The sequence below is a fragment of the Quercus suber genome, unplaced genomic scaffold (assembly GCF_002906115.3).
Source record: "Quercus suber isolate HL8 unplaced genomic scaffold, Cork oak 2.0 scaffold_7, whole genome shotgun sequence".
NCBI lineage: Eukaryota > Viridiplantae > Streptophyta > Magnoliopsida > Fagales > Fagaceae > Quercus > Quercus suber.
In genome coordinates, this window is record NW_027069473.1 from 2,130,329 (window position 1) to 2,149,815 (window position 19,487).

Genomic DNA, 19,487 nt, shown 5'->3' on the forward strand with positions numbered 1-19,487 from the left:
TTTTATCTTAACATTTTGCAAGAGGTACAGTGCTAGATCTGACCGATTTAGTAAAGAGTTGCTAAAGTTTATATTTAATGAAATTAGATTTCATTAAATATATGAATAACTAAAATATTAAACCAGATACTCAAGGATTAAAATAGCAAATTACAAAGTGATACTTTATTATGATTTTGTTCATTGTGGATGTTAAATGGAGGGGTCAAATGATATTAAATTAGAGTCTTGCGATATAATTTATTAATAATGTCTAAAGTGTCATTATATTTCCATAATGGTACGTGCTATGTAATTAATGATAACTATGGGTTTGTCAAGAGTTGATGGAAGCTCAAATCTATTGGAGCTAGAGCCTTATTTGTCCCTTTGGTCCCATCCCAAGCTATACACTAAAGCCCAATTAGGCTAGCCCAAAATGCTAACCCAAAATAACTACATTTGGTAGTTAAATGTATGTATGATTAAAAGGAGATAAAATAGTTTTCTCTTTGATCTCTTTTGAACATAGTTTTCCAAATTAAAGAGAGCATATGTAAGAATTGATTGAGAAATTGCACATCTTGGGCACTATTTGGGTTAGGATGAAGATTGAAGGTTTTTTAAAGATAATATTTACTCTTTATTTTTGAATTTCACTATATCATGGTACGCTTTCTAGAATTCAATGCTATATGTTATCTCTCATTAATGGGGTAGATCAAAGTGTTACTTTCACTGCTTGTTTTGTATAAGATGCAAAAATATGTTTTCCAACACCAAACCGCCCGAAGAGAGAATGCACCTTTAGATCTTGAGATTGATGAGCATGAGGATGAGGGAGAAGAGATAAAGATGTGTACTAACGAGAGAGAGAGAGAGAGAGAGAGAGAGAGAGAGAGAGAGAGAGAGAGAGAGATTTAGGGATTTTACAAATTTTAGAAGGTNAGAGAGAGAGAGAGAGAGAGAGAGAGAGAGAGAGAGAGAGAGAGAGAGAGAGAGAGAGAGAGAGAGAGAGTTAAGAAAAATTAAGTTTTTTGAAAGAAACATCGTAGGATCAAAGTCAAGTTGAGTGGGGAGAAAGCTGGAGCAAAAAATGGAAGATTTTTGAAGATTATGGTCCAAGTGTAGATTGGCACTTAGTCCAGATTCTCCATATTCTTTTCATTTTTCGATTCCATATGTTTTCGTTTCAATTGTGATCTGATTCCTTCCAAATTTTGACTATTTCTTAAGACTTTCTTGATCCCCAAGTTTAGCAAATCAATTCCAAATATGCCAAATTAATTGATTATTTAATTAATCAATTTTTAACAATTTTACAATAAATCAATAAGGGTACGTTTGGTACACTGAATGGAGATTACGACAAGAATTGTAATTTTTATTACTAGTAATAAAGTGTGTTGTAATGTAATAACTAAACATATTCATTAGTTTGGTTGTAACTTATAACATTAAAATGAAACTTAACATTTATTTTAGGAAATATCTTACTCATACAATTATATCTCCTTAAAAATTGTTATTTTTAAATTTAAGAGAGATATGTGCTATTTTTTATGATTTTTTTTTTTATAATTGTTAGATGTATATGGAAAGTTTGTTTATTTGGAAATATATTAAGTATAAAAATTATTGCACTTACTAAGGAATAACTAATACCACATTTTAAAGAGGAATAGTTATTCCTCATTTTGAAGAATAGCTATTCATAAGGAATGACTATTCCTTGTAATAAAAACATAACCAAACTAAAGAATAACTAAACCATAAGAATAACTATTACATTACAACGCCTATTACAGTCTACCAAACATGCTCTAAATGTTTTGTCTCCAAGTTAAATCGAGTACATGCAACCTTACCATAAACTTTATCCTTAACTAGTAGTGTTATGACACATTATTTAATTTAAATTGAATTAAATTAGACCAATTAGAATTAAGAGTTCATAATAATGTGTGGTTGGGATTTAATTTGTGCAAGTGCACATTACGGTTAAAACTTGCTTTCTTGATATCTTTTAAGAAGGTTGTTTGATAGAGACCCATGAAATGTCGTTTTAATGGTTGTGACTTGAGGAGTTTTTTCATGAAATGTATTTGGAGATCAAGCAGCCAAAAGTACAATTTTGCCCTTTTGACATGATATAGTGATGATATGCAATGCAATGCAATGCAAGTGAGATGCAAATGTAGTTAAATGAGAGTAGTAAAATATGGTGTCTACATCTATACAAATATTTTTAATTTTTTTAAATATAAACGGGGTGGGTTAGGGTGGAAAAAGTTAACCTTGTCCCTACTCCATTTGTTTGCAGGCGGGTTTAATTTGCCATCCCTAACTCTAATACCTAAGTTTACTTTTACCTAGACCCAAAAAAACAAATCTAATATCAAGATTTAATCACACACACACACACACACACACACACACACACACATATATATATATATAAAAGTGGGTAAATTATGTATTTGGTTCCTGACATTTATGTTGTGTGTTAATTTGGTCTATGACATTTCAAATGAGTCAATTTGGTCTATAACTTTCTAGTATATTTTTTTTTGTTATAAAAAAAAATTATATATCAAAAGGTTAGGGACCAACACATTTCGGTATTATGTCAAAATAATTCATGCTTTTAAGCGATGATGAAAAATGCTAACGTGACTAACGATAAATATAAAATATTATTTACATGCCACATAGACTATCACGTGTATTGCCATATGGCCTAAAGTTAAAAACTTAGGTGACATGTTAGTTATTTTAAAACCTAAACTTAAATTTCCACGTCAAATTTAATTTTTATTATTTAATTTTTTTTAAATTTAGGCTTTAGTTTTAAAACCTAGATTTCTTTATACATGATTTGTATTGTTGTGGAGTTTGGATTTTGGATAGTGTGTGCATTACGTGGATTCCTTAATAAGATGCTATGTGGCAATTTAGGTTTATAATAGCTATGTGTCACTTTAGTTTTTAATTTTAGGCCATATATGGCGGTATATGTGGCATGGAAATAACATTTTATTTTGGCCACTAAATACATTAATATTTTTTATTTATCATTTAATGATAGAGACTATTTTGACATAATATCGAAAAATTAAAAACCAAACTGATATATTTGAAAAATCAGGTACTAAATTGGCACAAATTTATACAAAATGATCTAATTTTGTAGTTGTAAATTGGAATTATAAATAGCGGAATATTGACCTAGTAATTTACCGCAATTTTTTTTTTTTAAGTGAATCGAATATTTTTTGGATTGGTCTTCTCACTTTTCCGTTGGAGAAGAATGAGTACATGTTTCATAAAATAATGGCAAAAAGCATATTTTCGTCCCTATATTTTCATGCGATTCCCATTTTGGTCTATAACTTTTTTTTTTACCGCTTTTAGTCCCTATCCTGGAAAACGCATCTCATTTTTGTTCCTGCCGTTACATTAGAAACGGAAATTGCATAGGTGGCAAACGAAAGATGACGTGGCCATTAAAATAATAATAAAAAATATTATTTGGCATTAAAAAATGCCACCTCAACACCTAAATTTAAAAAAAAAATTTAATTTATTAATTTTAACTAAATAACAAAATTAAAAACAGAATTAAAAACTAAAAATCACATGAATTGAGATCTAAGTATGTCTTGAACAAGAACACAAACTTAGATTTAAGAACACAAACCCAGAAATTATAAAAAAAAAAAAAAAAAGGCTCAAAAACACAAACGCCCTAACCCTTTCTAACTCCCTCTCTAACCCTCTCACTCTCATCTCTTTCACTCCATGCCAATCCCGCCGTCGCTCAGCCCACCACGTTGCTGGTTTAACCCCAACATAGACCCAACACACCACCGACCCATGCCTCCCAGCCCATGTCACCACCGACCTAGCCTTCCCTGCCCACACCGCCGCCGATTCGATGAGACCCTTCCCCTTCCCCTCCTCTTATCTCTCTCTCCCCAACCAATTGAGTGCTCAGGTATGGGGCTTGGCCTAGATAGGGTCTTAAGCTCGAGTCTGCTTCAAAAATGGAGCTTTGTGGATTAATGAAGCGGCGAGATCGGCGACTAGATTCACAGGTTGTAGATTGGTTTGGGTAGTATATTGATTTGGATTCGCGAGTTATGGACAGGTTGCTGTAGGTGTTGTGAAACACAGATCGTTGGTGGTGGATGTGGTGGTCGTAAATCAAAGGTTGTTAGTAGTGGTGGTGGTTAGCGGTTGTGAAAGGAAGATATTGTGGGTGTTGGTGGTTGTGAATCGGTTTGGGTTTATTTTTGGTGTGGATAGCTGTGGTCGACAAATTTCTTTGAAATTTCTGGGTTTGGTGTTGGTGTGGATGGTTGTGATCAGCTGGTTTCTTTAAAGTTTCTGGGTTTGTTGTTGGTCTGGAATGTGGATAGTTGTTTGTAGGTTATTTTTGCATTTTTTGAGTGTTTGATTTGCTGGGTTTCGGTATTTTGATGATCGCTGAATTTTGTGTTTCCAAGTTGGAGCTGATTTTGTGTTTCTAATTTGGATTAGTGGGTTTCCAACTTGGAAATTGGTGTTGATTTTGTGAACAAAAAGGATGCAGATCTATTGATTTTGATTGGTGTGCGTTGGGTTCAAATTTCTGGGTTCAAAATTATGGGTTCGATTTCTAGGTTAGGTTTTTAGTTTCAATTTCAGATTATCAATTTGTTGATATTGATTATTGTTTGATTTGAGTTTTGAATTTTAATGTGTTTGGTTGTAAAGAAAATACAAGAAAGACAAAGAAAAGAAAATAAAACAAGGATTAAATTGCGAAGAAAATGTAAAATCATGTTCTGGGAAAGATCACAAAGAACATGAACATGTTCTTCCAAAAAATTAACGAAAAGAAAAGAATGTGAATTTGGTTTGTTGTTTTCTCATTTTCTGTTTTTTTTTTTTTTGTTTTAGTTAAAATTAATAAATTAATAAATTAATTTTTTTTAAAATTTAGGTGCTGACGTGGCATTTTTTAATGCCAAATAATATTTTTTATTATTATTTTAATAGCCACGTTATCTTCCGTTTGCCACCTGTGCAATTTCCGTCTCTGATGTAACGGCAGGGACAAAAACGAGACGCATTTTTCAGAATAGGGACTAAAAACGATAAAAAAAAAAATTAAGGACCAAAATGAGAATCGCAGGCGAAAATGTCCTTTTCATCTAAAATAAAAAAAAAAGTAAATGAGGACGGGGACGGGCACACAGATCGATGACGTGGGAAATCGATTAGGTTAAAAGAACGGTTCAAATTAAAAGGAATTGCAACTCCTGCTCCTCGTGCCTCTGCTTGCTCAGAAAAATCTTCCTTCCGTCGCTGGTAACGCTCTCGCGTCAGGGATGGTGCTGTCACTTGAAGCCAGTAGTAACCGTTACTCAGATTTGCAAAACCGGTTGTTAGCTACGGCATTAGGTGATTGCGTCATTTCTGACGCGGAACCATTACCCTATAGATGCGGATCAAATCACAGACACCGATTCTCTGGCTGGATTTGTACGGCTTTCGGATGTTAGATTTTGTGTTTTAAAAACAGAAGCTGGAATGTATATTTTCCTTTTCTTTTCTCTCTGCTAGATTACTAGTAGTTTGATAGGTTATTACTTCTTGTAACGCTGTTTTTAACCCTTCAGTCTATTCCGTTTGTATAGTACTTTGATTGAGCAAAATTTTGGTGAGCTAGCCCATTTAATTGAACTGTTAAACTCACCATAAGGTTTAAACAAAAAAAAAAAAAAAAAAAATTCTTATCAGTTTCCAAAAACCTTCTCTCACCATTCTTGTACCGCAAACTCTCAATCCTCTTACTCGGGCACATAATCATTCTCCTTCATGGTAGCCATATGATGCTTCGCTCAAGAGGATAGCTTTTCAGCAACAATTTGGTTCAGGCCGTTGAGTTGTTAATAGATCTCAGCATATTGAATGAGTTTAATGTGGGTTTTCCATTGGATGTAACAAAATTGTCTGGTTTTAGGGTTGTTATTGAATGGTTTAGTTTTTGAAGCTATTGTAGCAGCTAGATGGATTATCAGAGAAGGTTGAGATTTTGTGTTATGAAGATGGGAATAACATTTGGGAGGAACATGTATAATCATTCCAGCTGGATTTGATGGGGTAGCTGGGCCGCATTTCCATAAGTCTAAGTTTATGTTTCTTCAACAAGTGATGGGTCTCGCCTTATCTTCTTTTACTTGTAAGAGAATAGGAGAAGCTAGTTATCACTTGTCAGTATTGTCTAAAACACTGTAATATTTATCTAATACTATTCTAAACCAAAGTTAATTGAGGGTTTTAAAGTATTTTATAAAGAGTTATGTGCATCTGTTTTTTTTAGTTTTTCTCTTTCAGTTTTCACATGTTCTCCACAATAACACAAATACTCCAGTATATGTTTATATCCCAAATTTCAACTGTCCCCCAAAATCCTCTTTTTTCTCTTTTCTCTCTTCTCATTCTCATCATTACAATTCAGTCAATTTCTTTGTTTGTAGAGATGAGGTTGGTTCTCTCTACAATCTAGAGTCTCTAATTTCATCAAAGAAAATGTACTGATTTGTTTTCCTAATATTCTCTTCCATTATGGTTTTCTGTCAATCTATGAATTCCCATTCGTAAACCTTTTCCTCTCTATATGTTGAAATCAGGGAAAACCCTTAGAAGATGAAATTCTACCCAAGTCTTAATGGTTAGTGATTTTTTAAACTCAATCATTTTACTTTAATTTTCGGGTTTTCCCACCTGTTCTGTTATTTGTAAGCAGGGAGTTTGGAATTGTGGGGTTTTGAATTATAAAATTATTGCTCAAGGTTGATTTTTTTTTTTTTCCCTTGAAGAGATAGGTAATGAGTATATGAATGAGACAGGTTCTTTCGTAAGGGACATGTATGGTTCATATGAGGAAGGCATTTTCCTGCAATTGCATTCTTCATATCTTTCGGTTCTTTAACCTACCATCTGGGGCTCTACAACTGTTATTCTTTTTTGATGGGGTCCAACAACAATGCACTTTTGAGTTTTTGACAATTGTTTCATTGTTATGAACTTTATTATGTGTGTTTAAAGAGTTTGATCCTGTTTTTTAATTCCTAGGTGATATTGTCTAAAAATTCATCATATATACCTTGTTCTTCTTTTTCAGTCTCCCTTATTCTTATCACTCCCAAAATCTAACCTTCATCTATTTCTCCTCTCTAACTTATTTGTATATATTTTCCTCCCACTTTTGTTTCAAAAATCTGCAAGCAAAATTTTTCATATAAATGTTATGGTTGTCAAATGTTCTTTGCTCTCATGCTTTTATACATTGTGGTTCATAGGAATGGTAGATGAGAATACCATGCTTGTCAAGTAAGTTTCAGATCTGGTGTGATTCAAGTTTATAATTCTTTTATTTGTTTAGCATATATTCTTTTATTTGCTCTCATATATAAAATTGTTTCTGTGTAGCTTTTTTTTAAGGTTCTTGCTTGGAGCAGATTACTAAATGCTTTGAAAAATAACTTAAAATGTTCGTGAGGACATGGAAACTCTTATAGTTTGTATGTGTTAGTATATGGACCCTCTCTGATAGTGGTTTTGGATGCCATAATAAAGATTGAAAATTTGCAACTTTCAAGACTTCATTTTACGCAAATCACTGCAACCCTTGTAATTGGATGCTTTATTTAATATGAAAGTTGATATATCATGATCATTGTGTTTGCATGATGCAGTTGTTATCATTATCATAAGATGCTCAGTTATTATAAGTAGTATGTATGCATATCATTTTTAATCATCAGTTGTGAAGTTTGTTTATTAGAATGTTTTTTGATGCAACTATATTTATTAGAATGTTGTGGGCTATAGTTTTCTAATGCTTTTTGTAGTACCCAAAAGAGAGAAAAAAAAAAAGTCGGCCCCCCCCCCCCCCCCCCCCCCCCTGTGGATCATCAATGGTGAAATTGGGCTTCATCTACACAGCTAATAAGAGGAGATCTCTTTGATTTCAACTTTTTATATGTTCCACATTACGCTCACACCAATTATGATACCTCAAATTATATATTTTTCCCCAACTTTCTGTTTCATAAATAACCATTTTCTCCTTTTACACTTTTCGTTGTCAAATGTTCTAGTCTCATGATTTGATTGTCATGGTTCCTAAGAATGTCAGAAAAGGAAAAGATCAAAAAGAAAAGAAAATGAAATGAAGTTTGTGTAATTAACTGTGAGACTGTTTGGTTATTGAGGTAAAAGATAAGATAAGAAAAATGACTTGCTATGATGATGACAGTAATTATCATTTTTGGATTTCATCATTTTAGTTATAAGAACACTCAAAATAATTCTCAACTATTACTTGTAAAATTATCTGTTAGAAATTTTTACAAGAAGCCATCATGTTCATGTCTTCTCTATTGTTTTCTTTTTGTTAGCTTGAAAAAGAAGGAAGCCCAAAGGATGGCCAAACCTCTTCTTGAATGTGAAAGAGGCTACAGAGAAGCATCTGTTGATATGTGTGAATACTTATCAGAGGGAGAGAGTTTACAAGTCTCTAGATGGCCGGTAGGTTTTGCAGCTTGTTTGGTTTCCAATTTTCATTTCATTACCCTGATCATTGGCTAGTTCAATCATTGAATATTTTTTTTTTTTTTTTTTTGGTCTTGTATGGTTCTTTTCACATACTTTTTGTCCATGCAGTGGCTTGTTCTGAACAAGCAGTTGAAGAAACCACTGCAAATCAGGTGAAATCTATAAAATATGCCATAGGAAAGTTATCTAGCTATGCTCATTGGTATTTCCAATTCATCTCCAATTGTGCATAACTTTCATAAATTCTTAAATTTTGAAATCCTTATAGGCTTTTTAGGACTTTTGGTGGTTAACTTTGATTTGCTCTGGTTTGAATTGGTTAATTTTGTAAATCAAACCAGCTGGTCTTAAAGCTGTTTGTATAGGTTATGCAGAGAATTTAGAGCAGTGGTGTGCATAACATGTGACTTAGATGTTTGTTGTAAGAGTTAAATAAGGAAGCTTTGTAAGCACCTTTCACCTTTAAGTGAAGGCAATTTTAGCACATTCAGTTTGCAATTTGGCTGAGTACTATCTCTTTTTATGGACCTTTTTTGGTGGTTCTTTGCACTTTAAAATTTATCATGTTTATGAAGCCTTCATTAGCATGGAATAAACCTGTATTGTACATTAGAGATTTTTAATTCGCATGGTCACAGAGATGAAGATACAGATATTATAGGTAGCTGTTACTTTTGTCAATTTGATCTTTACAGGCTTAATAAGAAAACATGGCTTGTTTGTGTACGTGGCCTTGATAGTGCCCGAGGGTTATTAGCTTATATTCTTAAATTTTTAAAGGTTACTCTTTCAAATTCTAAATGGGCAAGCTTACTTTGCATGACATGAAAAAAATTTGAAGTAATTAGCCTTTCATGTTTATGTAATCTAATTGTACTATTTGAACTCCTCGCTTGCTTTAAGTAAATTTCCAATTATTATCAATAGTAGTTTTTGTTCCAATCTTTCCTATTGACCTAGGGAGGTTGGTCTCTGACGAGTGATCTGGTAAGAAATCTTTTTTTGGGTTAGATTGGACATGACCTGTAGCTATAAATAGCTGAATAAAATGGGCTAAAATAGAATCTGTATATATATAAATTCATTAGGAAAAAAAATTCAACTATGGTCTACTTTATGATGTATGGTTTCCAAAGATCACATATATATTTGAAATATGTATTCTCCTATTATAATTTTTGTGTTTCATTTTTATATGATAAAATTAAGAGTAATGTTACGTTCACAATATGTTCAATACAATTTCTAAACAAAACTTAGATAGTAAGCTGTTATTGGTTTCAATGCGAGCCCGCCACTAATGTCACTTTTTTTATTCACCAATAACAACTAGTAACCTACGATTTGTTATGAAATTGTTGTGAAAATGTTATGAAGGTAGCATTACTCTAAAATTGGCGACTCTTTTAATTAATGGTAAGATTACTAAGCACCTTAAAAATCAACTGATTTATAGATTTGGTTTGTTATAAGTAAACTCCAAGTATAACTTAAAATGGCAAGCATGTGCCTTGCACGTGCAGCCAAACCTAGTGCTTTAAAGCTTAAGGTTATCTACAAGCATGAGATGAGGGATTCTTGGACAGCACCTACCAACTTGTACAGCCTTTGAAAAGCCAGTTTGCTCCTTGCTAATAAAGAGTCTAGAGAGAATGTTAGTTGCCATGATAAATAAAAATGGGATAAGGGGTCAACGTGACTTAAGCCTAGTGAGTCTGGAAATGACCAACAGGACTTCCATTTTGGAGAATGGCAAAGGTGGGAGTGGAGATGGAGATGCATTGGCGTGTGACTTGAATTTATTTGAGGGAAAATCCAAGAATTTTCTTGACAGCAAGTATAAAAGACAAATCAGCCCTGTCAAAAGGCTTTTCTAAATCCATTTAGCAACTTCACCAGTATTTTTTTTTCATTAAATGAATGATTTCATGTACTAAGACCAGCTTATCTTGACTAATATGTCCAGGAATAAATGCAGCTTGCCAAGGTGTAATGAATTTAATAAGTAATAAATTTTAGTCAATTAGCAAGAAGCTTAGAAATTAACTTATACTAGTCGCTAACCCGCGCGATGCACGGGATAATTAAATAAAAAGATATTTTATCAACCTCATGGTAAAGAAAAAGCTAAAGAACCAATAAGAGATTAATTTGCCCAAGTAATCAGCCTAAGTGGCATCATAGCTCATGTACAGAAGTCGTCGTTGCATTTCATGGCTGCATACTTGCTAATAATGGAAATTACCTGTATAAAACTTGAAAAGGGTCAAATGACAACAATATGAAAAACATTTCATAAATAACTTATCGATAAAAGGTATAGAGAGGGGGACTATTGTAAGACATCAATGGAATTTGAGTTGGCATCTCATTGCAAATGGAATATAGCTTATATTAAAACTAAAAGTAAAATTTCAATGATTCTCTTTCTCTAAAAACGTTATCAAAACTATAAGTAGTTTACATCAGTTCTAAATAGAAATTACTTGAAGAAACAACTACTTTGAATCATTATCTAAAAGAGAAGCGACATAAAAACTAAAATAAGTCTTAAAGATGAAGTTCCCCAAACATATTTCAGCACCAATGTCCAAGTTCAGCTCTATGTATGGCGACCAATTACTCACTCTAGTTGAAAGCACAATGTTTGAAAGAATCTCCCAAGTATTTTAGTCACTTACAATTTTCATCCACCTCCCTAGATCACTAAACTATTCATCTACCTACCCTAACTTCAATATTGAATACAAAGACAGCCAAAATGTCTCATAAGAACAGTCTAATTTATTTTTCTAAAAATAAACCATTGAAGATTCTTTCCTAGTCCATTAGCAACATAATAATATCAACTATATCAGAATGTTCTCAATTGCAGAGACATTAACACAGTTAATGCTGTTTCAAGTGCTTGAATGAAGGAGCAAAATTGATATTAGCAACCAACTTTAAGTTATAATAAATTAATAATAAAAAAGGACACATCTGTACATTATACCAATTTCTGCATATGTACATTAGTCATAATTTGGAACCTAATTTGGTTTATATTAGCCAAAGGATTGTCATGTCTTATAAATAAAAACTATCATGACCATAAGTATATAGTTCCATCTGATAGCTTCAAGTCTTCATTCCCTAAGTTTTAGTTTTAGCACTCTGAGAGTATATAGATAGTTGAATAGCAGATTGCTCTATCAGATAGCATGCACAAATAAATTGGGATGATCAATTCATCCAACAACCTGGTCTTGAATCTTAGTTCCACATTATTGAAGTCTATATATGTCCATGTGTATCATCTTTTCCAGAGAATATGTAAGATTTGAAGAGGTCTCATGCATTTGGTTGGGATTGGTGAAAGTTTTGGTAGCCTATCAATTTTCTATAAATCAATCAAAATATGGAGAGATTGGTCAAAGTTTTGCTTGAGGCAACTTGTATTTTCAAAATTTGAAACCAATCCAAAATAAGGAAGTTTTGAAGCATTCTCACAAAATAATAAAATCAACATAGAAACAAATCAAGATTAATTGTTTTTTTTTTTTTTTTTTTTTTTTTTTTTTTTCTGAAGGGTTTGTGTGCTTCTAAAAGAAATATATTTCTTCTATAATCAATCAATGCTTCATAATTGTAAATTCATCCACTAAAAAAAAAAGGTAGTACTTGAGTTTCAAGAAAGACTTCAACCTCCATTGCAACAACGGCCAAGATGTTACAACTACATGACCACCCTCCTTATTTCCCTTCCACTTGAAAGATCTCTATGTATACGGATTCTAGAATAAAACAAAAGATTATTTAGGAATTTTCTCAAACAGATTGTGTATAAAAATTTAAGTTGTTCTATTGCCTTATATTCAAAAAAATCATATAGAAGAAATAGAAGAAAAAAAATTGTTAAAAATGAAGGCTTCAGATCTTCCACCATACTCGTACTTGCACATACTAATCATTATTTTTGAAAACCTATAAAATGAAAGAATGTACATGCATCAATTTAGCTGCAAAACCTGAAATACCAAAGCAAACCTCTATAGATAGTGTAGCACATGATGTAGCATCAATATCATCCTAGCAATCCAATTATCTATTTGATCCATTGGTCGTAGTGGTGGGCCATTGAATTTGTGAATATTTGTAGAGTCCTTACTAATATTTTAATAAATTTAAAATCTGATTGGATTGGTCATGATTTCAACCATTTTGCTGCATTACCTTTTCTAAGTGTAAAATGTGACAAACCTTGTAATGCATGAATTATATTGCACTATAACATTATATTTTAAAATGACTATGATTTGCATTTAATCTTTTAATATTGGAAAAAAACTTATCTCTTAGTTGCTTAACTATATATTATATCTGATTCCAACTAACCTAATGAATATTTATATTTGCTAAATTATATGTTATAATCTGAGTACAACCTCCTCAATTTAGCTAAACTAAAAATAGTCAAAACACTAAAATTCTACAAATTTAAAGTATATGCACCCCAAAAAATTAGATGGCAAGGAATCAAAACCAATCCAATCAAATATGGTGATGGGAAGTTTTTTTTCTTCACTCATCCTCTGCTTATCCACTTAGAGCTTTTTTCTTCTTCTGGTAGCAAATCTAAGTTATGAATGTGAATGGGATAGAGCAATATACTATCACTTTAAAAGGCTTAGACATAGAAACTTACCCCAAGAGAATGAACTTCTGATGGAATCATTGATTTCATAACTTCTACTTCTAAGAACCTTCCTCATGGACATGCAAGACCCCAAACTTTTGGGTTTTCATGTTTCCAAAAAAATAAACATTCTTAAGGAATATTATAGAGACAAATCATTATGATCTTTTGCAATTCAGAATCACTTGGAAGTGATTGTTTCTTACATAAAATTTAAAAATCATAAAATTATACATAGATAGATTGGATATTGTACTTCCATGCTGATAGACTTAATTAGGAAATTAGAAATCCCAAGTGAGAAGTTCATAGACTTAATCAGCAAAACAAATCTCTCAACTCAGAGTTGCAACAATTAAGGCAACTAGGGTCTGAGTACCAAAATCGGCAGAGAACAAATTTAAATTTTGTTTTGAATAAAGGACAAATTAAGTCTTTAATAAAAATGGAATGGAAAGCTCTATTTGTATAGAGGATAGAATTAAGGACATGAAGGTGATATTACTTGAAATTGATTTACTTAATATTGAATTAGTGTAGGATATCTGTGGCTGTCAATACATGTGGTGAGCTTAGCTAAATAGGCAGTTTGCTTAGCTACAGGTTATTTGATTGGAGCATGGGCTTTAGGAGATGATGGTTAAAAGAAATTGACTGTTAACCCTTTTTTTTTTGGGTGTAAATTGGTTACATATGCATAGCAAAAACAAAACTAATGTCTGAAGTTAAAAAGGTGACCATCATAAGTATGATGCTAGGCTGGTGGCACCAAATTTTAGCCTCTATATATTGTCTTATGTTGGAACAAAAATTTAGTCTGTTTTTCATGTCAGCAATAGGGTGTTTGGTGGCTATATATGTTGTTTTGCATTTGATAGTAAATGTTCATAAAAATTGTGCAATCAGTCTTTCTACATTAATAAGTTTCATTGAATCAATGATTCCAGATTTGGGTTTTACATGTTGCCAAAAAAAATATCAATTAGTCAACAAATTACTTTGAATGAGATTTAGGAAGCATGAAGTAATTCTACCAAAAAAAAAAAAACTGGGAGAGCCATTAAGGCATATTGCAAGAGCAGAGTTTAAATCAAATAAAATTAAATCAAGCCCCAAAGAAAGTAATGGAGAAACAAAGACATTAAAAAATTATAGATTCAAACAATGTAAGAACTATCACATCTATCCAATACAGACATATATGTCTGACCAGTTAATTAAAAAACCCACCAAAAAGGAGAGCCATTAAGGCATATTGCAAGAACAGAGTTTAAATTGATAAGGATTATGTCGTAATGCAACTCATATCCCAACAACCCACCCAACCAAACTTTAAATCAAATTAAATTAAATCAAAGCCCCAAAGAAAGTAATGGAGAAACAAAGACATTAAAAAATTATAGGTTCAAATAGTGTAAGAACTATCACATCTATCCAATATAGACATATATGTCTGATCAGTTAATTAAAAAACCCGGCAATAAAAATTCAACATCCTAAAAAAAATCAAGTAGAAAGAAAAAGCAACATAACAACATCCACACCACAACACTACATGAAGAAATTAGAGCTCAAGAGCAATTGAGCTTTAGAGATACCTGAACTGAATCATCCAACTTCTGTCAGTATTAATATACTGTGAGGAGAGGAAGAGATGAAGGAGGGAAGAGAGAGAGACACTAGCATTAGAAAGATGAAGTCTAAAGATTTGAAACTGTCTTTGGAAGGGAGAGAGGCTAGCATTAGCAAGTTGAAGGGATGCAGCTTAAAATTGAATCCGTGAAACACAAAGAGTTGCCGTTGAAAAATTGAAACTCTGAAGGGTTGTTGAATCTGTGAAACACAAAGGGTTGTTTTTCTCAAACCGTTAAACACAATAAACCAAAAGGTGGGGAGACTGAAAGCCCACGAAACACAGGCTTGGGTTTAGGCTCAATGGTAGAATTAAAACTATAAAGATTGGGCTTTATGGTGGAAATAAGGTTGGGAATTATTTTCTTTTTATTAGTATTTTAAATTTTAGGAAAAGTATTTTTAAATTGTTGGACAAATACAAAAAATAGGATAAAAATGACATGGCTACTAACATGGCTCAACATGAGCATAGTGACATTAAATGTTACGCTTTCGCTTTTAGTAATATATAGATGCGCCATTATATAAACTTGAATGGCAATTGTTGTCACATCTAGATAGAACTTGGGTACAAATATAAAAAGCTAAATATTTAAGAGACATCTTTCTTAAATTCACAACCTAAATCTAATTCCTCACCTGTGGAGAGGAATCTACAAGGCTGAGGATGTGCTAAAAAAGGGCCTTCTAAAAAAAAAAATTATTGGCTTGGTTTTCTTATTTACCTCTTCACTCCCAATATGCAGGCATATCAAACTCCTTCCCTCCTTCCATTCAATGGGTTTATGAACTTAGCACACAAGTAGACAGTGTGATCGTGATAGATAAAGAAGGCTCTTTGATAGGTAAATGTTAATCAAATACTGAAGACAAATCTATTTGGATCCTTAATAACAGTAAATATTTCTGTGTGCCAATCATCTAGATCATCAATCAATTAGATTTGCATCTTCCAGTCCTCTCCAACTGAAAGAATGAAACAGATTGTGGAAGCTTAAAATCATCTTGTGGAAGCTAGTATGGGAGATTTTGCCTTCTAAGTTCTAACTATGTCATTAACAAGGGAATGCAACTCCTAAAGTCTTCTTGACTTCTTGTTCCTAATGTTATTCAAATTAAGAAACTCTTGAGCATATTTTCTTCAGATGCCCAATTGCCTTCTAAGTTCTATCCCAAATCAACTGCTGATTGGACTAGAATGATTATTTATGCTGTATACAAAAAGAAGAAAAATCATTTTCTTTATTTTCTTAAATCCTCATTGACAATATCTCGCAGGCCCATAACAAACTTGTGTTCCAAGAAGTAGATTCCTCCCCCGTTGTTGCTTGCAAATGTTATCCACAATTCATATATCTCTCACATCTACGTCGGTATCTTTACGAAATTCCTATGAGTAAATGTCACAATCCGCATCTCCAGGTTGGTGGAAAATAAAATTTGAACCAGTTATCAGACAATGGGGAGTCTTTCTTGTGGAATTTTTTAGTGGTATCTCAATCTCATACCATTTTTTAAGCTCCCAATCTTGGTCTAGAATATGCCATTTTTGCCATATCTTATAACCACCACTTTCATATGGACCCATTATTTTTTTTTCACCAATCACATTCCACCACGTCACAGTTGTAGCAAAAAGTTGTGAAAAAATTTGTGGTTCTAAACTTTTTTGTTAAAAAAACTTTCATTCAATAGACACATTTTTGTTCAACAGGCACATTTTCAGTCAATAGGCATAGTTTTGTTCAATAGACACCTTTTGGTATATCCAATTTGAATGGTTATAACTTTTCAATAGGCACTTTTGGTATATATATATTATAACCTAGTATTTATCTATATATACAAAACAAACTAAATTAAGACGCAATATTATATCTCTTATTTCTTCTCACAAAAAATTAATAAATAAAAAAAACATTGTTTTTTTATTTTTTTCCCCCCTAAACTCATTCAGTAGCTATTTTTGTGCATTGCATGGGTTAACAACTAATGTATGTATATATATATATAGCCAAAGTTTAGAGAAAATCCAATTAAAATCAAAATTGGATTTTGCTTTTGTTTGCTTTCCATACAAATTAAATTATTTAGATTTTTACTATTATTTTTTCTCAGAGCTAAACGATCTCATGCACCTATCTCCATACAATTTAGGAGATACTATTGAACTAATTTATTCTTTTATTTTGTATTGTATTTAGTAGACTTTTATGGAAAGTGATTGTGAATTGATATTGTATATATAGAATCCAATAGTGAAGGGAAAAATTACTCCTAAATGCCAAGGACCAAATAAAGAGACCCTTTTTTATATAATTTGATAGTTACAATGGAGAGCGGGGATTTGAACCCTAGATGTCTCCATTGAAAACACTAGGAGTTACCAACCAATTGAGCTATAAGGCTCTTGGCGCCAAATAGAAATACTCAACCTCAAAATGATGAATCCTACCTTGGCTAAACCACTCCAAATCCTCCCAAGCTCCCATTATGCTATCCCTATAGAGCAAAGCAAAAAAACTCACCAATAAAGGCAATAATATCCAACCGCCAATCATCTAAAGCCCTATAAACAACAACAGTTGTCCTTCCCCTAATAAGTAATAAGGCCAGTTAAGTATCATCATATGCAGGAATGTTAAACAAAAGGGAAAGGTGCCTTTGGAAGGTGATTTCCTCACCATAACATTGCAAAAGTAAATCCAACAAGCTATTCAACTTAGAAGTAAAGATACAGGAAATCTCACCACACCCTTCACGTACGCATTCACATAAAACAGCATGAGACACCCTATTAGGACTAATACACCAGCCCCATCATGCTTCCCATCTCTCTCATACCACATGCCTACAAAACCTATCCCCTTCAACCACATATTCCACATAATGTATACAAGACATGAAGTATGTCTGGCAAACCTAGCAAGCACACTTGACACTACTTATTATGGTGACCCTGAACCCAAAGTTAAGCCAAGGTAAATCATCAGGCAAGAGTCTACATTGCAATCCAACTCAACAGACAAAATTTCTTCACTAGCAAAACTCCTTTAGTAGAATTAGCCAACCTTTGTACAAAAGTAATTTTCAAATCTAACATCACAATGAGACACATTGAAATGCATTGAAGGAACCTTAACTGCTTCAATACCTCAACCACTCTAGAATCCATCTACCTAATTCCTTCATCACCACATTAAATAGCAAAGAAGGAAGCACATAACCTTGCCTAAGCCCACATGTAATATCAAAAACTCTTACCAATAGAAACCATTCACGAAATGTAGGTGGGGAAATTCCTTGGGCTCCCTTTTAATTAGTGTAGAAAACTTCTTGAGCACATAATGAGATCTCAGATTCTCTAGTAAAATTTTCATTGGTTAACTAGCATCACAGTTACAGGAGAGGTCAAGGGATTAAATCCTATGAAATGGTTGGGGCATTAATTGGGGAGGACAATGCCTCATTTGTAGATTATTTTGACCATCAACATCCACCCTCCTCAACTCCACTCAACCAACACGCATTAGAACAGGGAAAAAAAGATACAATTCTCAACCTTTGATAAGTGACTAACGCTTCTAAGCATCGTTTAAAGCATAATTTTCTGTAACAAGCTACAGAAACAAAGACTTCCTGACAACCTAAGGCAAAGTGTATTAAAAAGACCTAAAGCTATAAAAGAAATGTATGGCATGCCACCAATGAAAGTAAATGCTAAAACTTCATCAAAATAAAAATTACATGTTTCCTCACAAAACCCAGGCAATTAATTTGAGAAGGAAAAAACACCTAGAGTGTGTGTTCTGTTTAAAACTCCTACATATCTAACAGCCAACATTGGGCAGCCATCATCAGTCCTTGGAAAATATGAATTTGAATCATATTGCAGCACGGTTTTCTTTCTACAGGCATTGGCAACAATGCTAGTTACATTTGAGCAATATTTTGCAAAGTGCAAACCTTGCTTGATTCTATCTTGTGTTGAAGCTCTATTTAGAAGTTGCCAAGCATATCATTTTATTAAACGCTTTAAAACCATGCTTTGTGATTTAAAAGTTCACATATGCTCTATACACGGATCTTGCGTAGGTGATACAAAACCTAAATTTAAAAAGCCAAACATCTAAAATAGCATGATGAATTGACAAGTCAAATATGAAACTTATACCTAAGAATGAAAATGAAGATGAATGTGAGCTTCATCTGAAGATACTTGAGATTTAAGTGCCATTAGAATAGCTTGCTGCTTAGCATTCTCAACTTGGGCCTCTACCCATTGTCTTTCACTTGTTCCAAATCTGTCACAACATTGAACAGCTAGTAAACTTTCTGACATTAGGCAATCACATCAAGAGAGATGAGGGAAGTATAAGAAGAAGAATAAGAAAAAAAATTAGAAAATCAGGAGGAAAACTCAAGCCTCACAAATCAGAAACATTGTAGCTATTTAGAGTCAAACAACAAGGAACCAAAACTTCATGCTACACGAAAAGAACTAAAAACAATAAAATCACTTAGGAGTCAACACCTAGGGTTACTTCCAGTCAGCAGTCAGCGCCAATCAAGAAATAAATATTAT

At 32.8% G+C, this 19,487-nt stretch overlaps 2 long non-coding RNA genes across 2 annotated transcripts; one reads left to right on the forward strand and one right to left on the reverse strand.

The window, feature by feature from the left end:
- The first annotated feature begins 5,234 nt into the window (after window positions 1-5,234).
- On the forward strand, window positions 5,235-9,073 carry LOC136067933 (uncharacterized). Its single transcript, XR_010629341.1, has 3 exons — window positions 5,235-6,700; window positions 8,433-8,562; window positions 8,698-9,073. It is a non-coding gene; the product is annotated as an uncharacterized LOC136067933 (long non-coding RNA).
- Window positions 9,074-10,568: 1,495 nt separating this feature from the next.
- On the reverse strand, window positions 10,569-15,169 carry LOC136067938 (uncharacterized). The gene is made up of 4 exons (XR_010629342.1): window positions 14,866-15,169; window positions 13,277-13,362; window positions 12,277-12,365; window positions 10,569-10,834 (listed from the first exon to the last, which is right to left on the reverse strand). It is a non-coding gene; the product is annotated as an uncharacterized LOC136067938 (long non-coding RNA).
- Between the last annotated feature and the right edge of the window lie 4,318 nt (window positions 15,170-19,487).